General features: G+C 38.8%; 1 protein-coding gene and 1 long non-coding RNA gene across 6 annotated transcripts in view; one reads left to right on the forward strand and one right to left on the reverse strand.

Moving 5' to 3' along the window:
• Window positions 1–13,920, forward strand: part of LOC143821098 (uncharacterized) — a 69,701-nt gene extending 55,781 nt beyond the window's left edge. For 2 of the 5 annotated variants that reach the window (XR_013225669.1, XR_013225668.1), the window contains 4 exons: window positions 9,438–9,551; window positions 10,437–10,562; window positions 11,638–11,687; window positions 11,768–13,920. This is a non-coding gene — a long non-coding RNA (uncharacterized LOC143821098). Of the gene's footprint in view, window positions 1–225; window positions 10,563–11,637; window positions 11,688–11,767 lie in introns of those variants that run through there. The other 3 variants (XR_013225670.1, XR_013225667.1, XR_013225666.1) reach the window with 3 other exon arrangements.
• Window positions 1–15,336, reverse strand: part of LOC143821096 (uncharacterized) — an 87,508-nt gene that overhangs the window by 55,913 nt on the left and 16,259 nt on the right. The gene's annotated exons all lie outside the window — the stretch shown is intronic.

Raw genomic sequence — 15,336 nt, forward strand, 5'->3', positions numbered from 1 at the left:
ATTTCAACTGCCTATAATCCTAAGGGCTTTCAGTGGGGGAAAGACATTTGTGGGTATAACACCTTAAGAACTGTTGTACTATATCAGACCAGTCAGCCACCTAATCCTGTAATCCTCGGCGGGGGACTGTTCCTGCTTGCTCAATGGGGCAGGAAAGAGGTTCAGAGGCCATGGATGTTCTCTGGATGCACAGATCTTGCAGGGGTCAGGTGGCATCTTGGGCTTTTCATGAACTAACCTACCCTCCTTTGATTGATTTTTACATGATATTAAACATTATAACATACAAACACAGATCCTTACTTCTGCTTTCTGAAAAGAAGAAGCCTGACTTTCAGACAAGTGAGAAAAGTATGAGAAAACAGTGAAGTTATTTTAGCACCCAGCCAGAGCCAACAGTATTTCATGTCTGTTGTTGTATTGGGAATAACTCATTCCAATCTGCAAAATAACCATTTTAATTATCCATTTTTTTTGTAATTATCCACTTCATGAAACAACATTTATTCCTAATATGTCATCTATGTATTAAAATTACCACAAGGTGACTTTCCCCTTTCAGGTTTGTATGGGAAACCCTCTTTCAGAATTTGACCTCCAGTGGTGATATTTGCTGCTTAACATGCTTCAGAGGTCTTTGGTTTTCAGTTGGTGCCCGGGATACATTGCTGTGGCTAACCACTGATGGAATTTAAGAATAAGGCTGGTGATTACTTGGACTAGTTGATTTGATTGGTCTGCACATGCTGGACCATAAATATTTATAATCATTAAAGCTGCTAAGAATACTTTGAATCTTGGGCTTGAAACCAGCAATTTCAGTTAGGTAATTTTTATCTTCTATGTATATTGAGTCAATACTCACTTCTTTAATCATCTTTTTAACCTATTCATAGCCACTGTTTTCACAGTTGTTGCTTCTTTGGTGCCATTCCCACTCCCTCAGCTACTGGATCTTTCTTCTTTTATTAATCACTAAGGATGGGCACAAACTGGGACAATGCAGTTCAATTCAATTTGTGGTTAGTGGCATTCCCAGTTCACGAAACATGAATTGTCACAAACTATTAAGTCCTAAACAAACTGGTTTGATTTGTGAAGCTTGTGATGTGTTAAAGCATGGCATGCTAGAGAGACCAAACTCACAGGCAATTCTATATCAGCAGCCGAAGCAGATTAGAGAATCTGCATTTGGCCTTAGAAATACCAACCAATAAGGGTTTTTTTTCCAGTTCTGGTGAACTGAATGCCCACACCTAGTCACAAGCAGACTCAAATGTAACTGTTTTACTACAGTCCAACACAGCTACCCTCTGAAGCTATTTTTCCCTTTAACAGTACTCATTGCTCTATCCAAAATTCATTTTCAAAGGGCCTTTTAGATTATTCTACTAAAAGTATATATAAAGCTTTATATTTTCATTTAATTAGGAGATCTCATCAAACAATACTCTTTGCAATTTCAACTCATCCTTTCTGTTGTTTGACAGTCTAAATTAAATGTTATTAATGTTTTGGTACCCCCCCCCCCAAAAAAAAATAAGGTGTTTATATTCTGGCAGGGATTGTGCTTGATAGCTTGTGTGGTCTTTAACAAATTAAGGAGTATCTTTTGGCTTGAGTTTCTTCATCTATATATTGAAAGGGTACTGACTTCCTTTAATAAAGGGGCGCAAGATGTACAGCTGGGTAGTGGTTAAAATAGGTCTCAGTCTCCAGGACTGTTGGCTTATTGTGCCCTGTGTCACATGTGGCATAATGCTGTTGAGGTGCTGGAAATATTTTCTTCACCCATATGGAAACCACATTGTCTATGCAACTGAGTTATTTTAAGTATAAATATGCCTGTGTGTGTTGAAGAGAGACATATGGAAAATAGGTGAACACCACACAGCAATGATTTTAAGATGTTTATTTCTTATATTTCTTTATGAAGACATTTATATCCTGCCTTTTCTCATGGTTCAATAAATAAATACATTGAATATTAAGAATCATAGAATCATAGAGTTAGAAGGGATCTCCAAAGTCATCGAGTCCAACCCCCTGCACAAGGCACAAAACACACAACTACCTGACCTTACAGAGTGAACCCAATTCCATGTCCAGATGATGCCCCCCCCCCCGCAAAAAAATAGAATCCCTGGAAAGAAATTCACTTCCCAACTCCAAAGTGGCAATTGGCATTATCTGAAATCTTAGTCCCATTTAACCTGGAATAAATATGATTGTACACAGGGGAACTTACTGATAAGGAAACATACATATTAGCAGACTTCTAAATTTTATTAGGATTTAATTGTTCAGGAAAATATTACCAAGTGTTACTCAAAGATAAATATTTTGAGAACCATTGCTGTCTTATACACATGTTTAAATATATCAAATTGCAAAAGGGATATTTAAAATATTTCATTTTAGTTGGCTTGTACCCTTAATTTTTTTGATGTGTTATCTTAACCATTAATAAAGTCGGTAAAGGGTGCTAGGAGGAGCTAGGACTCATCGCTTAACCACCAATCAGGTCAGCTGTCCCAGCTGCCCCATTCCTGATTGGCTGTTTGTCCAATGAACAGCCAGTCAGGAAGGATATCCTAACCATGGTCATATCCCCCTCCAACTTCTTCCATTTGGAAGAAATTCCAGCCCACTAAACAGGAGCTGGGAGGGAGGGTGGAAGGCCTGGGGCTGTGGCCTGGTGGGTAGAGGGGGGAGGAAGCCCTTGCCAGGGTGAGGGACCCCCTGCCAGAGCTCCTACTGCAATGAGCAACTCCAGCCACAGCCTTACCGGGCCTTAGTAAAGCTGCTAGGGTGGCAGGAGGAGGAGCGGACTGCCTGCCAGTGCCTCCCCCCACCCTGAAAATGCTCACCTCTGCAGGCTTCAGCGGGCCTTTTAGGGGTGTTGGGGGGATTGGACTGCCTAGCAGAGCCTCTCCCACACCTCGACTGCCTGCCAGTGCCTCCCTCTTGCCCCCGGTCCTACTTCTAGTGCTGGCACAAATCTATTACATACTTATTATTGTATTTTACCAATTTAGTAGTGATTGTATCCTTATCTAGTGAGAACCTGAAGACCATACTGTCAGTGCTGCTGTGTGTGAGATTCCTTCAGTTGCCCAGACATGTAAACCCTTGACTTGGTCCAAAAGGTTCATTTATTCAGAGCAAACAAGTTAACTCAACAAGTTAATATCCTGTCAAAGCTGAGGCACAGGCAAACAGGCATAGCATATAATCCCTTGACCCATACCTCTCCCCATTTGAACCCATACAACATGGGAAGACTTCAAACAGTCACAAGAGCTAGATAGGTAAAGCCCAAGGCCACATTCAGGAGGTGAATGGAGATGGATGAGGGAGTGAAAGTAAGAGGAACTGACCAGGGCGATAAAACATGGCCAAATGGCTAATCGACTAACAGATCACAGAGCTACTATTAATCACTATGCAGAAGCATAGCATTCTGACACTGTGACTATTTATGTAAAAGAAAGGCAACTCTGTATGTAAGACTCCCCACACAATGTTATATACCATTTTTTAAACTTAACGTGGCCCCCCTTTTTCTGTATGTGTGGATGATGACATATGGGGGGGGAACCTAGGCTTGCATGGGAGTAAATACTGTAGTATAAACTCATAAACTGAAGCTATTGACTGCATTATAAAAGTCTAAGAACCTTGTGCCTTGGTCAAATGAACCATATGGGCTGCATTAGTTGGGCAAAATAAGGGAAGTTTCACAGTGGAAATCTCAGGGTAGTTTTAATGTACTTTTTATCATTTAATTTCCTTTGTTTCTTCAATAGCTAAGGGCCCATAGAGAAAAAATGATGATGGAGGTGTGATATTTGCATCATTCAAAAGTCTTTGACAGCAATCAGAGAAAGTCATGGGGAGGCATAGTATTAGCAATACTTGATCCAAAAAGTGACACCTAAAACCATGTGTACAGGCAGCAGTTCCATAGAGAAAAATGCAACAAAGTTATACCTGTTGTGTTCTTTCCCCTTGCCCCCATTTTTATTACACATTTCACTCTTATGTTCTGCTTTGAATTTCTCCTTTGTCTGATAATAAAACCAGAACCCACTCTTGCAAGCTGAAATGTACCAAATGTCATAAAGAATAAATTCCTTTAAAGTTGACCATATAATTTCCATTAATAAAGACTGCCCCCCTCTCCAAAAATAGATATTGAGCTTAGTCTTCATTGACTTGCAGTTCATATACAAAAACACACACAATCTTTGTGAATATTTAAATATCTGTTAACTGTGGTCACACAATTGCAAATACCATTAAAGGCAATTTATTTTATATGGAACAATAACCAGCAAATAGGAAATGGCCACAAAATAGTGACTATGATTGTTCACAACAGCTGAGGACTTGAGGCAAAAACCTTTCTGTTTATAATTTTTTTACAGATATTGGAAAATAACTGAAATGGCAAACTTCTCTGGTAGCCACCACGTATAATTAAATGCAGCAACGAATAACTAGAAAAGCCTCTTTCCCTCCAGTACGGACTTCATAGTCCATGGCAGTCCGGAAACATTTTCTCTTTATAAAGAATTTTAAATAAATGGGATAACTCCACATCCAGCTACACTGAGAAGGTCAATGCAATTCTTAAGCAATAAGGACGACAATCAGCCGGTGGAATTTTATCACTATATGAACTTTCCTATCAGTTTAACTTTTGGACAGAAAATAAAACCTTTATCTTTTTCTCTGTTTTATGCTACATGAATTGTAACATGGTCATATATTTAAGAATATTTATTTATATTTATTTATTTATAAACAAATATTTTTATTGTTATATTTATTGCTACCTTACTGCGTGTTTTACTATTGCCCTGATGATTTTAAACTGGTGTCTATATTCTGATTATTTGGTTATTTTTTATGTTTAATAAATTCTGCTAGCATACTTTATTGAACATTTGGGATATAAATATTTTAATAAAATGATACTGACTAGGAAATCAGCATTTTGGTAAGTGAATAATTTGCTTTCTTTGCCATAAAATAACTCCCAAATAATGTTGTTTTAATTCTCTTGCTAGCAAACCAGGGTTAAAAATAGCAACTAATCATTCACTTCTTCCATTGGAATTTAAAGAAAATTCATTTCTGACTTCATGTAAGGGCTAAAATTATTTTGTACTTCCTTTCACTTTATTTCCAAGCAAAGGATTTGGCTGTTTGTTGACTTACAAGGCCTTAGAAAGAACTATTATAAAAAGGGCTGGAAAATAGCTAATGCTTCTGCCAGGGGGTAACTATGGAGTATCCTTTGTCATGGCAAAGATTTATGACACGGATCAGAAACTATAGAAGGTGGTGTTGCATCCTGCCATTAAGAATTAATATTTTTTTCAGTGTTTTTTTTTCAGCCAAAGTTTTTCTAGTGTCTCTTGTTAAAAGCTGATTGTTGACTTTTCATCCTTGTATGCCAAACACTTTCACTGATATTCTAACAAGACTTTCATCTTAGATCCATTATTTTTTTAATGGACCTGGATACAGGCAGTGTATAGAAATGGATTTCCTTTTAAGCTCTGTGCAATGGGCCGTCATTATCGTGCAGAGTCCTGTGGAACTATTATGCACAGAGACATTTAAACCATTTCCAGAGCAACATGTCCCTTCTTCTAAAATGCAACTCATGCACTATCCATTATGCAGCACCGCGCAACATTTTAGTCATATCCCGCTTTCAAATACCTCTTCTATTATTACTTTCTCTCTCTGCTCTATAGTAAAAAATCCCCCCAAACCTATAATGAATGAGATCATCCATTTAAAAAAAATGGAGTGGATTTTGGAGAACTTTCCCCTCATCTTGAGCAATAAATCTGCCTTTGAAAAACCACAAAGCCCAAAGATTTGACTATTTGACAATAAGACTGCACAGTGACATCACTCATCACTTATTTCTTATTAGTGGGTAGATTATATGCTTTCGATTTGGCAACTGTGCATCACCAATTTTTCCCCCTTTGCACAATGGCTATTTTTAGTTCTTTCTCTACCCTTTTGCTGGCACTGTTCTGGTATCTGTTTCCAAAGAACCCATTCTTTGCCTGTACTTGCAGGTTGCAAGAAAGGGAGCCAATGACTTTCACCAGTGCCTTCGATAGCCATCAAGCTTTCTCATTCCCAATAAGTGTTTCTAAAGATTCCTCCGCAATTACATACACAGATGCAGTTTTGGAAAAATTCCACTTCTGGTGGTATTTTGAATCACAGCCTCACTGGAAGCAACTGAAACAGCTGTTCATGGTATTTAACGCCAACAATTTTTGAAAGTTCTGCAATATCGTTATATCTTCATTCAGTTTTTATTTCAAAAGTTATTGTCTTTATCATCTTCATTTAGAAAAACTGGTTCTCATTCAGGCATATATTCATTTTTCCTTTCTTCACGTCCTCTCTGCAGTGAAGTTAATGGACTCAGATGAGTCGTTTCCACATACTTGAGCATACATCATACAAGCCTTTCCATTTTAAGACTTCCCATTTTAAGGACATGCAGCTTGCTTTGCTTTTTTTCATACCTTTGCTTTTGTAGCCATTACAGTTTTGTTCAAGAAGATCATTTTTTCTAGTGAATTTTGAAATCAATGGAAAAATTTTGATAGAATTTTTTACCTTTGAAATCTATTTTACCGTTTTCCTTGAACGTTCAAGTACAAGGGCTCATTTAGACTGCCTTCAAGTCATTATGGTAAATAGTGGGTTATAAACAGAGTTAGAATACATCTGAATGCAGACACAGTCCAGCCAATTGACTGATATTTGTTGAGTGGCACCACATTGAAATTTCAAACCTGGTGGTGTGGATTTGGTTTGTTAACCGGAGTTTATAGTGGAGTCCTCAATATGGTGCCTACGGGTGCCATGGTATCTACCAAGACCTTTCCTGGTGCCTGTCAAATGTTTTTTTAGAAAGCCAGTGGGGCTAGATGGGTTTTTTTGGCTTTTGCCCAATTAGGGGCTCTGATTGGCCATAGCAGATCTGACTGGCAATGTAGATTTTTAAAAAAATCTTGCTTTAGCAGCAGCTGTTTCCACAGTTCAAGGATCTTCCCTGTGCATCTGAAGGTAAGCTGTGGCAGTTATTTTGTGGATGGCTCCACCCCCTGTAGCAGCCATTTTGTGGCTGCACCAACCACACTGTCAGAATAACAAAGGTGCTCAAAAAGGTTGTGCCTCCCCCCTAGTTTATACAAATTACATTATGTTATTAAATCTGAATTCACAAACTAGTGTTCACTGAATAGCAGCATCCCACCCCCATTCTGTTCAAGGAAAATAACCCTCTTGGGTTTGTGAAACAACTTATATAGTTCTTCTTAACCACTGTACCAATAAGGAATTTTAGAATATATCTAGAGTTCTTGAATGCCAGATACTAAAAGCCAGAAAAAGCCAGAAAAAGCAAGCAACTTGAAATATGCTCCATCTCAAAAGAAGGAAAAGGCCAGGGGTATATTAGCTTAGAGGCAAGTAACAAGTTCAAGGAGCAGAAATTGTATCACAGTTAGGACAAACATCAAGATCAAAGCAAAGGAACCCCAAGGCTAGGCTTCTGTGGTCAAGGTAAGGTGAGAAGTCAGAATCATTTAAAAAAATGGCATAGAGTGAGTTACAACAGGTAGCAGTCAAGAGCAGAGTACACAGAATAAGCAATTAGTCCAAACTGAAGTGCCCAGTTTCACAGTGGCAGCTTTATACCTTCAATCTATGTCATAGTGGAGATTCCAATCAGCTGTTCTCCAAAGTATGGATCTATGTATGGTGTCCAGGTTTTATTGCTGGCTAACATAGGGATGGCACAATGGTGAAGAGGAAATTGGGTGAGCAGCTCTCCCTGAAGGCAGGCAGCAAGAATGGTACATATAGCAAGATTCTGGAACTGCCGGCACCAAATTGAGTTTGAATCCTCACAACACCTGACATCTGTAATTCTTTGAAGTTTATATTTAATGCACAGAATATAAATATGGAGTTTCTATACTATAAAAAGAGAAGGTCTTTCATTTTCTGTCTAAATACTAACATGATCAAATGTTAAATGTTTGTTTAAATATATAAGGATAGTTGATAGTTAGACTTAACATGAGAATTACAACTATATATATTAAAGTAAAAATGGGCCGGAATGCAATGTTAGGCATGAACCGAATATGGAAGAGTAAGGATATCAGCCTTAATACAAAGTGCCGGCTGGTCAACGCCGTTGTCTTCCCCATAACCTGTGGATGCGAAAGCTGAACCCTGAAGAAGGAAGACAGGAGAAGAATAGATGCTTTCAAATCATGGTGTTGGAGACAAATGCTGCGAATACCATGGACAGCCAAAGTTACCAACAAAATAGTTTTAGCAAACCAATTATGCCATTAGAAGGGAAGCTATTATGGCTAAAGCTCACTAGAAAAATCATTAATGCTCGGCATGGTCAGCAGCAAAAGGAAACGTGGCCGTCAAAGGATCTGCTGGCTCGACACAATCAAAGCCGATACAGGCATGACCATGAACTAACTAAAAGAAGAAGTCAGAGGCAGGGGCGCATGGCGAAGCCTTTCCTATAGAATCGCCGAGGGTCAGACACAACTGAATGGATGACATCATCATCATATTAAAGTAAATTGGGAGGCCTTTTATTTATTTAGTTCATATTTGTTTTATTCATACCCAGTGGTATGCTGCTTACAACATGTCACCTTACCCGCACTTCTGCATTCACTCTGTGACCAGACCAGAATCTGGTAATTATTTCCATAATATTTGACTGATGACTAATGATGAATTCACACAACGACTTCATGTGCATTTATTGCTCTAATTTATAGTGCACGCATAAGCACCCATCTGATCACTTACATATAGGAGCTCATAAATCATGGAAAAAATGTCTGTTTTGTTTCTGAAATGTTCATCAATGTACCTGATATGACAACAGTTCATTCTATCTCATTGTTTTAGCTATGTCTCTCAATAATGTATCTACACACTATTTAGCCAAATTGAGCAAATTAATTAAGGTAATGTTGCGTGCAACAAAACAACTCACTAAAATGTGAATAATAGATGTCATGCCTATCCTTTTTCTCCTTTCCTTTGGAAGACAAATTTCTTTCTAATTGGTAGTAGTCTGTAAGATTCAAGCTTTTATACAATATTAGTTTAGCAAATCCCACTGAACTCATTCTGTTTTATATTTCTTAGAGGACGCTATTATATGTAATAGAATATTTTAAATTTATCAAATCCAATATAAACACCCTTTTATAAGACACACCTCATACCAATCTATGGAGATTCTTGACTAAATTATATATGAATGAAGTACTCTGTTCATAGGAGTTAACTGTTTCAATGCAAAACAAGAGAGCTAAACCTATTTTATATTTTTCCCTCAGGAAGCAGCACAAATGGATATGGAAATGCTAACCTGAAATAGTTGCATCCAAGAAAGAAAAAAAACCTGTGAAGAGGGACATTTTTAAATGCTTTTAAGGGAGAAATAAGTGGAGGTGGGGCTGCACCAAACATGGCATATTGTTGCAGAATTGAAACCTGTTTTCATTTATTAAACATTATTATATAATGGGAGCGGGATGCTGTAATTCAACCCAAATGGAGAACTTCAGAAAGTGAGTGGAAATGATTCAGGACATTAAAGAGAAGCTGTTTAAATTACAAATCTTTATTATAATCAGGAGTGAAGTGGTTAATTTAAAGGATTTACTGAAAAACAGGCTGGCAAAAATGTTTCCAGGGCTATGGGGATATTTTCGCCTCTCTCTACCCCCTCCTCCTGCTTTTTGAGTCACCAGGGGAATGGAGAGGAGGTTTGGAAGGGAAGGAGGGCTTCAGTTCCAGGATCCCTGCATTCCCACGAGTTCCATTAAGGAAGGGGGAAGAGTTTCCTGCTAAGGCAGACATCTGCAACATTCTGTGAACAGCAGGAACCAAAGACTTGGTAAAAGGAAAGTGAACCCAGCCTGACAATTCTGTCTTTGCTGAAAAGCAGAGTGGCTGGCTTTGAAATAAAATTATACGCGCGCATGCACACACACGTGCGCACATGTGTGTGTGTGTCTGGACAAAAAGCTTATAAACAGAATGATGTATTAATTATGGGGAAACAATAGCATTACTGGCAGAAAAGTAACAGGCGTAACACCCAGACATCTCTTTCTGGAATGCACTGATAAAAAAAAAGCTGGGATTGTCATCATCTAACTTTTGCAGCACCATTATGGGGACCTGTGGATTTGCTGTGAGGTCCCCTTAAATTGCTGCTAGAGAATTTTTGATTTTGGATTTGTTGTGAGATTCTGTTGCCTGTTTTCTTAAAGTTTATTTTATGCTTATAATTTGAGGCTAACACAGCTGTTATTTCCTCCACTGTCTAGCTTTGATGAGCATTGCCGGTGGAAAAGAAGAAAGAGAGTGACACTGGATAAAAATAGCTGGGGGATTTTAACTTCCACCATCTGGAGAAAACAATGTAAAGAAGAAAGTGGGGAGGGGGCAGATAGGTAAAACAGCATACAGTCCTTTTTTTACTGCTTTTTTAGTCAGGAGAGTCTAACAAAAGATCGGAAAAACAAAAATCCCTAAACAAAAACAACTGCATTTTGAGTTCCTAATACTAATGCCATTAATTATATATAGGTATCAATCAAAAAGTACCTCAGAATATACATATTTGGTCTCTCAGAAACCCTCTCAGTGCCATTACTAAACTTCCTGTCATAAAGGTTTCAATAAAATGTAGCATTACTACACAAAATTCCCTGGATGTTTCTTGGAAAAATTAAGTAAATTCTACAGAATCATATGAAACTTCAAAAAGCAAAATTAAATGTCTGAAGGAGAATAATAAATATCAGGATAAATAGTGTGGTGAAGTCTTATTGGGCGAAGTAAGTTCAAGAATAAAACATCAGCGCTTGTGTACTTTTTGGTGAGTCTCCAGGGGCTGCAAAGTGTCCGCTGGCAAGACAGAGATCATTTAACAAAGGGACTTTCAGGAGACTTAAAATCTGAACAGGAAGTATGCCACACAAATATTGTCATGAAAAGCCTACATTTCAATGAAACTGCATTTCTTCTCTTTTCGAGTCGGGTCAAGGGAGTGAATTTGATTGATTTATTTTCACAGTGTACATTCCTGAACACTCCCATTTGTTGTCTGAATTCCTGTTTGTGACCTTGAAATTCCATATTTATGATGTCACCACCTGTTTCTCTCTCCCCTCCCTTGGCATTGTACTAGAAAATGAAAACAATGCAAAAATACTTCCTTCCCCACCCTGTTTTGCCCTTTTAATAAGCATGGCCTGGGTAACAATGAAACAGATCCAGCTTTTTAAAATGTCAGAAGTTACCAAAGATACCTGAAGTGTAATAACTAGCTTATCCTTAGTTTACAACATCAACACTGCTAAGATAAATTCCCCACAGTACCCTAGAGAGCCTATGGCCAATTGATACTAAAATATTAACAATAGTAATATAAGGTAAGGTTTCAATATTGTGATTTGACAATATGAATCCAAATTGATATATAGATAGAATATTAGATTTATATTTTTGTTGTTAATTTTATAGGAAAGGCGATAGGATTTTGCCACCTTTGATACAACAAACTGTTTTTTGAGGTATGTGTATTTGAGGTAATTCTTTGCTGCATTGTTTAATTTGAGTAATATGAATAATAATCTGTACATTTTGAATTTAGGATTGAAGGTTTCAACCACTGACGAAGCCAAAGAAAACAGAATTAATCTAGAAGCCATTATGGTTGTTCCTTCTTATATATAAAAGATGTAAAAGACATTGTATTGACTCATTGTATATATTACAAACATATTGCCTTAGAAAAGTTCCCCTTCTTTTCTGTTGATTGTTCATTGTGAATTTTTTTTGTAAGATAAATATGCAAACATTTTGGAGACAGTACAGATGAAAAAGGTGTAGCTTTGTTTATTAAAGTATTTTGAATTTTAGACTGCCTGATCTCAAAGTTAGAAATCATCATAAAACCTGGTTAACTTGGGCAACCAAAAGCAAGAAAAGGAAAGGAAAGGAAGTCTTTTAAGAGCCCAAATGCATGAGGCTGGTACTTCAGTGGTCCAGCAAGACATAAAGAATCCAATTTATATCAGGGCACATTCTATGAGATCTTCTACAGTTGATGAAAATATAAACTACAAAGACTCTATCTCTGGCTGGGGCTACCCAACAGCTTTGTGGACACTAGGGGCAGAAGGGCCTCCAACAGAAGATAAATTTGGGGAAACAGCTTTCAGTCTGGTTCTGAGAAACCGCTATAAAAGGAAAAGCATTGTGGGTGCGGATATAACAGTTCTATGTTAAATTCATTGAACGTAATCATTCTCTTTTCAACTCTCTAATGAGCAGTTCAATCTTGTAGTTGAATACAAGAAGCCGATTATGGCATGTGTATCTGTCTTAACTAGATCAAGATGAGTAACCATGTTTGTCCATAGCAGTAGGAGGAAAACACTGGTGGCTGGGTATGAGCTTTTGTGAGTCATTACTCACTGCTTCAGATATAGTTGAATCTAGCTGTATATAGCTGTATCTGAAGAAGTGAGCAGTAATTCACAATAGCTGATACCCTGCCACAAATTTTGTTAGTCTTTAAGGTCTTGTTCTTTTCTCTTAATTAGGGCTCTGGACCATATATTTCCAAGATGAATTTGGCATGTCTAGCAGGGTATTAGAGCCTCTTGTGGCGCAGAGTGGTAAGGCAGCCGTCTGAAAGCTTTGCCCATGAGGCTGGGAGTTCGATCCCAGCAGCCAGCTCAAGGTTGACTCAGCCTTCCATCCTTCCGAGGTCGGTAAAATGAGCACCCAGCTTGCTGGGGGGTAAACGCTAATGACTGGGGAAGGTACTGGCAAACCACCCCGAATTGAGTCTGCCAAGAAAACAGACAGAGGGCGTCACCCCAAGGGTCAGACATGACCTGGTGCTTGCACAGGGGATACCTTTACCTTTACCTTTTAGCAGGGTATTTCCTGTGGACCTTCTGTTCAAGACCATGTACAAAAATTTATTTTTGAGAATCTTAACTTCCATTTAAAAATATGTAACACCTTTGAACTACAGAACACTCTAATAGAAATCCCCATGAAAATCTGCATTTGTATAGCAAAGCATTGTTAAATGTGGCTGTCGCCATTTGTAGCAAGTCTCAGGTTGCAGCTGCTGGGGACTCCGGCTGGAAGAGGAGGTGGCATCGAGTCTTTGGATGGAGCCCAGTGGGCTTGGTGGGCCTCCTGGCCTGCATCCACTTCTGTCCAAATGTGAGCTAAGGGGCATGGTAGGTCCATCCTACTGGCTATTTAAGGAGGACTGCCAGATCATGTGGCCTTTTCTTTCTCCATGCCAATCACTGCTTCCTACCCGCCCATCCTTTCATTTGGCTTCATTTTTGTGTTGTTTCACTATGGTATAATTTGTTACAGCTCATGGTTATACTCAAGTGGGTGGATCCTTTTGGGGCAAAGCTTGTGCCTGCATGCCAAGCTTTGCCAGTTTTGGGGGCCTCCTTAAGTGACTTGGTGCATGTTGAACTGCAGCACTTCTCCAGCTGGGAGGGCGGCTGCCTCACATCGCCGGTTGCTGGGGGGAGCCCTAACAGAGGCCAATGCTCACAGGACTCGCTGCCTGTTACCACCCTCCTGTTGCCCAGCAGGCCTGGTTATTAGACGGAGCTGACCTGAGCATCCTGGGCATCAAGGCCAGCAGGAAGAAAGGGCATGAGTGGGCAAAGTGTAAAGTTTGGGGGCTGCGATTGGTGCCAGGCAAAGACTTGGAAGGCTGGCATAATGGCTGGAAGGCTGGCATAATGGCTGTAGGTTGTTTCTAGGAGGTAGAATTGGGGGTGGGGATGGGGGTGGGGTGGGGATGGGGGTGGGGTGGGCCCATCCTGCAAGGGCATCATCACTCCCAGCCTTGAAGGAGAAGGTATTTAACAATATTTAATTCTATTGTTCTCCATGCAGGTGTTTTGTAGATTCATCTCCCCGTGTCTGTGTTTTTTATTTAGTGTAATAAATACAAATACATCAAGGTTTTGCAGCTGTCGTGTGATCAATTGGGCAATATTTCACACCAGGCAAAGCAACCCTAAAGGCCCAGTTAGACCCTGGGCTATGAAGATTGTGTTTTCCTTGAAAAAGAATTCCTTCAGCAGGGAAGTGAAGAGAAAGTGGGATTCTGGGACATCCAGTTGTCGGGAAGCACTACGCTTGTGAGGTGGAGGAACAGCATGGAACTGTGTGTTAATAAAGAGTATGAAAGGGAACATTCATGCTTGAAAGGGAACATTCATATGCAGGGTATTTAATTAATTCATTTAATTTAGATACCACCCCTCACTAATTCTGCATATGAATGCCTGCAAGAGTTATCTACATCTTATTTTACTTTGATGCTGTTCTTTCATCTCACAGTTATCTGAAAATTAAGGCACACTTTCTTTTTTCCTTTGTCCTTTCTTTCTTTTTCTTTTTCTCTCAGTTAGGTATACACCATATCACTATTCCTGCCTTAAAGTGTTGCAAAGCACTAAAAAAAATCAAGTCACAGAATATTTACAAAGGATCTTCTAGAGTTTAACATGGATATATTAAGGCATTTTGGGTACAGAATTGGGCCTGGAGAGCATGCTATGAACAGCTCTCTTAAGTAGCCGCCGCTTGACAAACGAGGCATAAAATATTAAAATCTACAAGGTAGCATACAAAACCATGCGCAGCTTTGCCGCTCTTACTTGGCAGCGGCATTCCAAGAACAATATATTCCCAAATGATCTCTGACTGAATCCAGAGCATAGTGTGAAGTCTGACATAAACAAACTAACAAAAGTAAACCTGATCCTTAGAGGTTAGGTGCTGTGAATTCTTCAGGTTCAATGGTCATTTTAAGCGTACTTCCACAGATCAGGCTGTTTCTATTAGATTTTAAAGGGCAAACAGTGTGCAGAGCCACAAATCCATTGGAGCCAAATTGGGACTGTCTGGAAATCTTTCAGAGGCCTATGCAGAAATAGAACAGGAGAATATTTTCTTTCTTAATCTCATATATATGTTTAATCCTGAGGGATTTATAGATATAACACAGATTTCCAGCGCTGAAACCTAAATGCTGAAGTAGTATCCGTGTGATATAATTTGTTCTATTTTTAAGTCTGCAAGGAACAATCATTGTTCAGAAGGAATATATGCTTATTACTAATTTTAAAAAATTACTAGAAAACCAGGAAACTAGCACAAAGT

The sequence above is a fragment of the Paroedura picta genome, chromosome 11 (genome assembly GCF_049243985.1).
Source record: "Paroedura picta isolate Pp20150507F chromosome 11, Ppicta_v3.0, whole genome shotgun sequence".
NCBI classification, from domain to species: Eukaryota; Metazoa; Chordata; class Lepidosauria; order Squamata; family Gekkonidae; genus Paroedura; species Paroedura picta.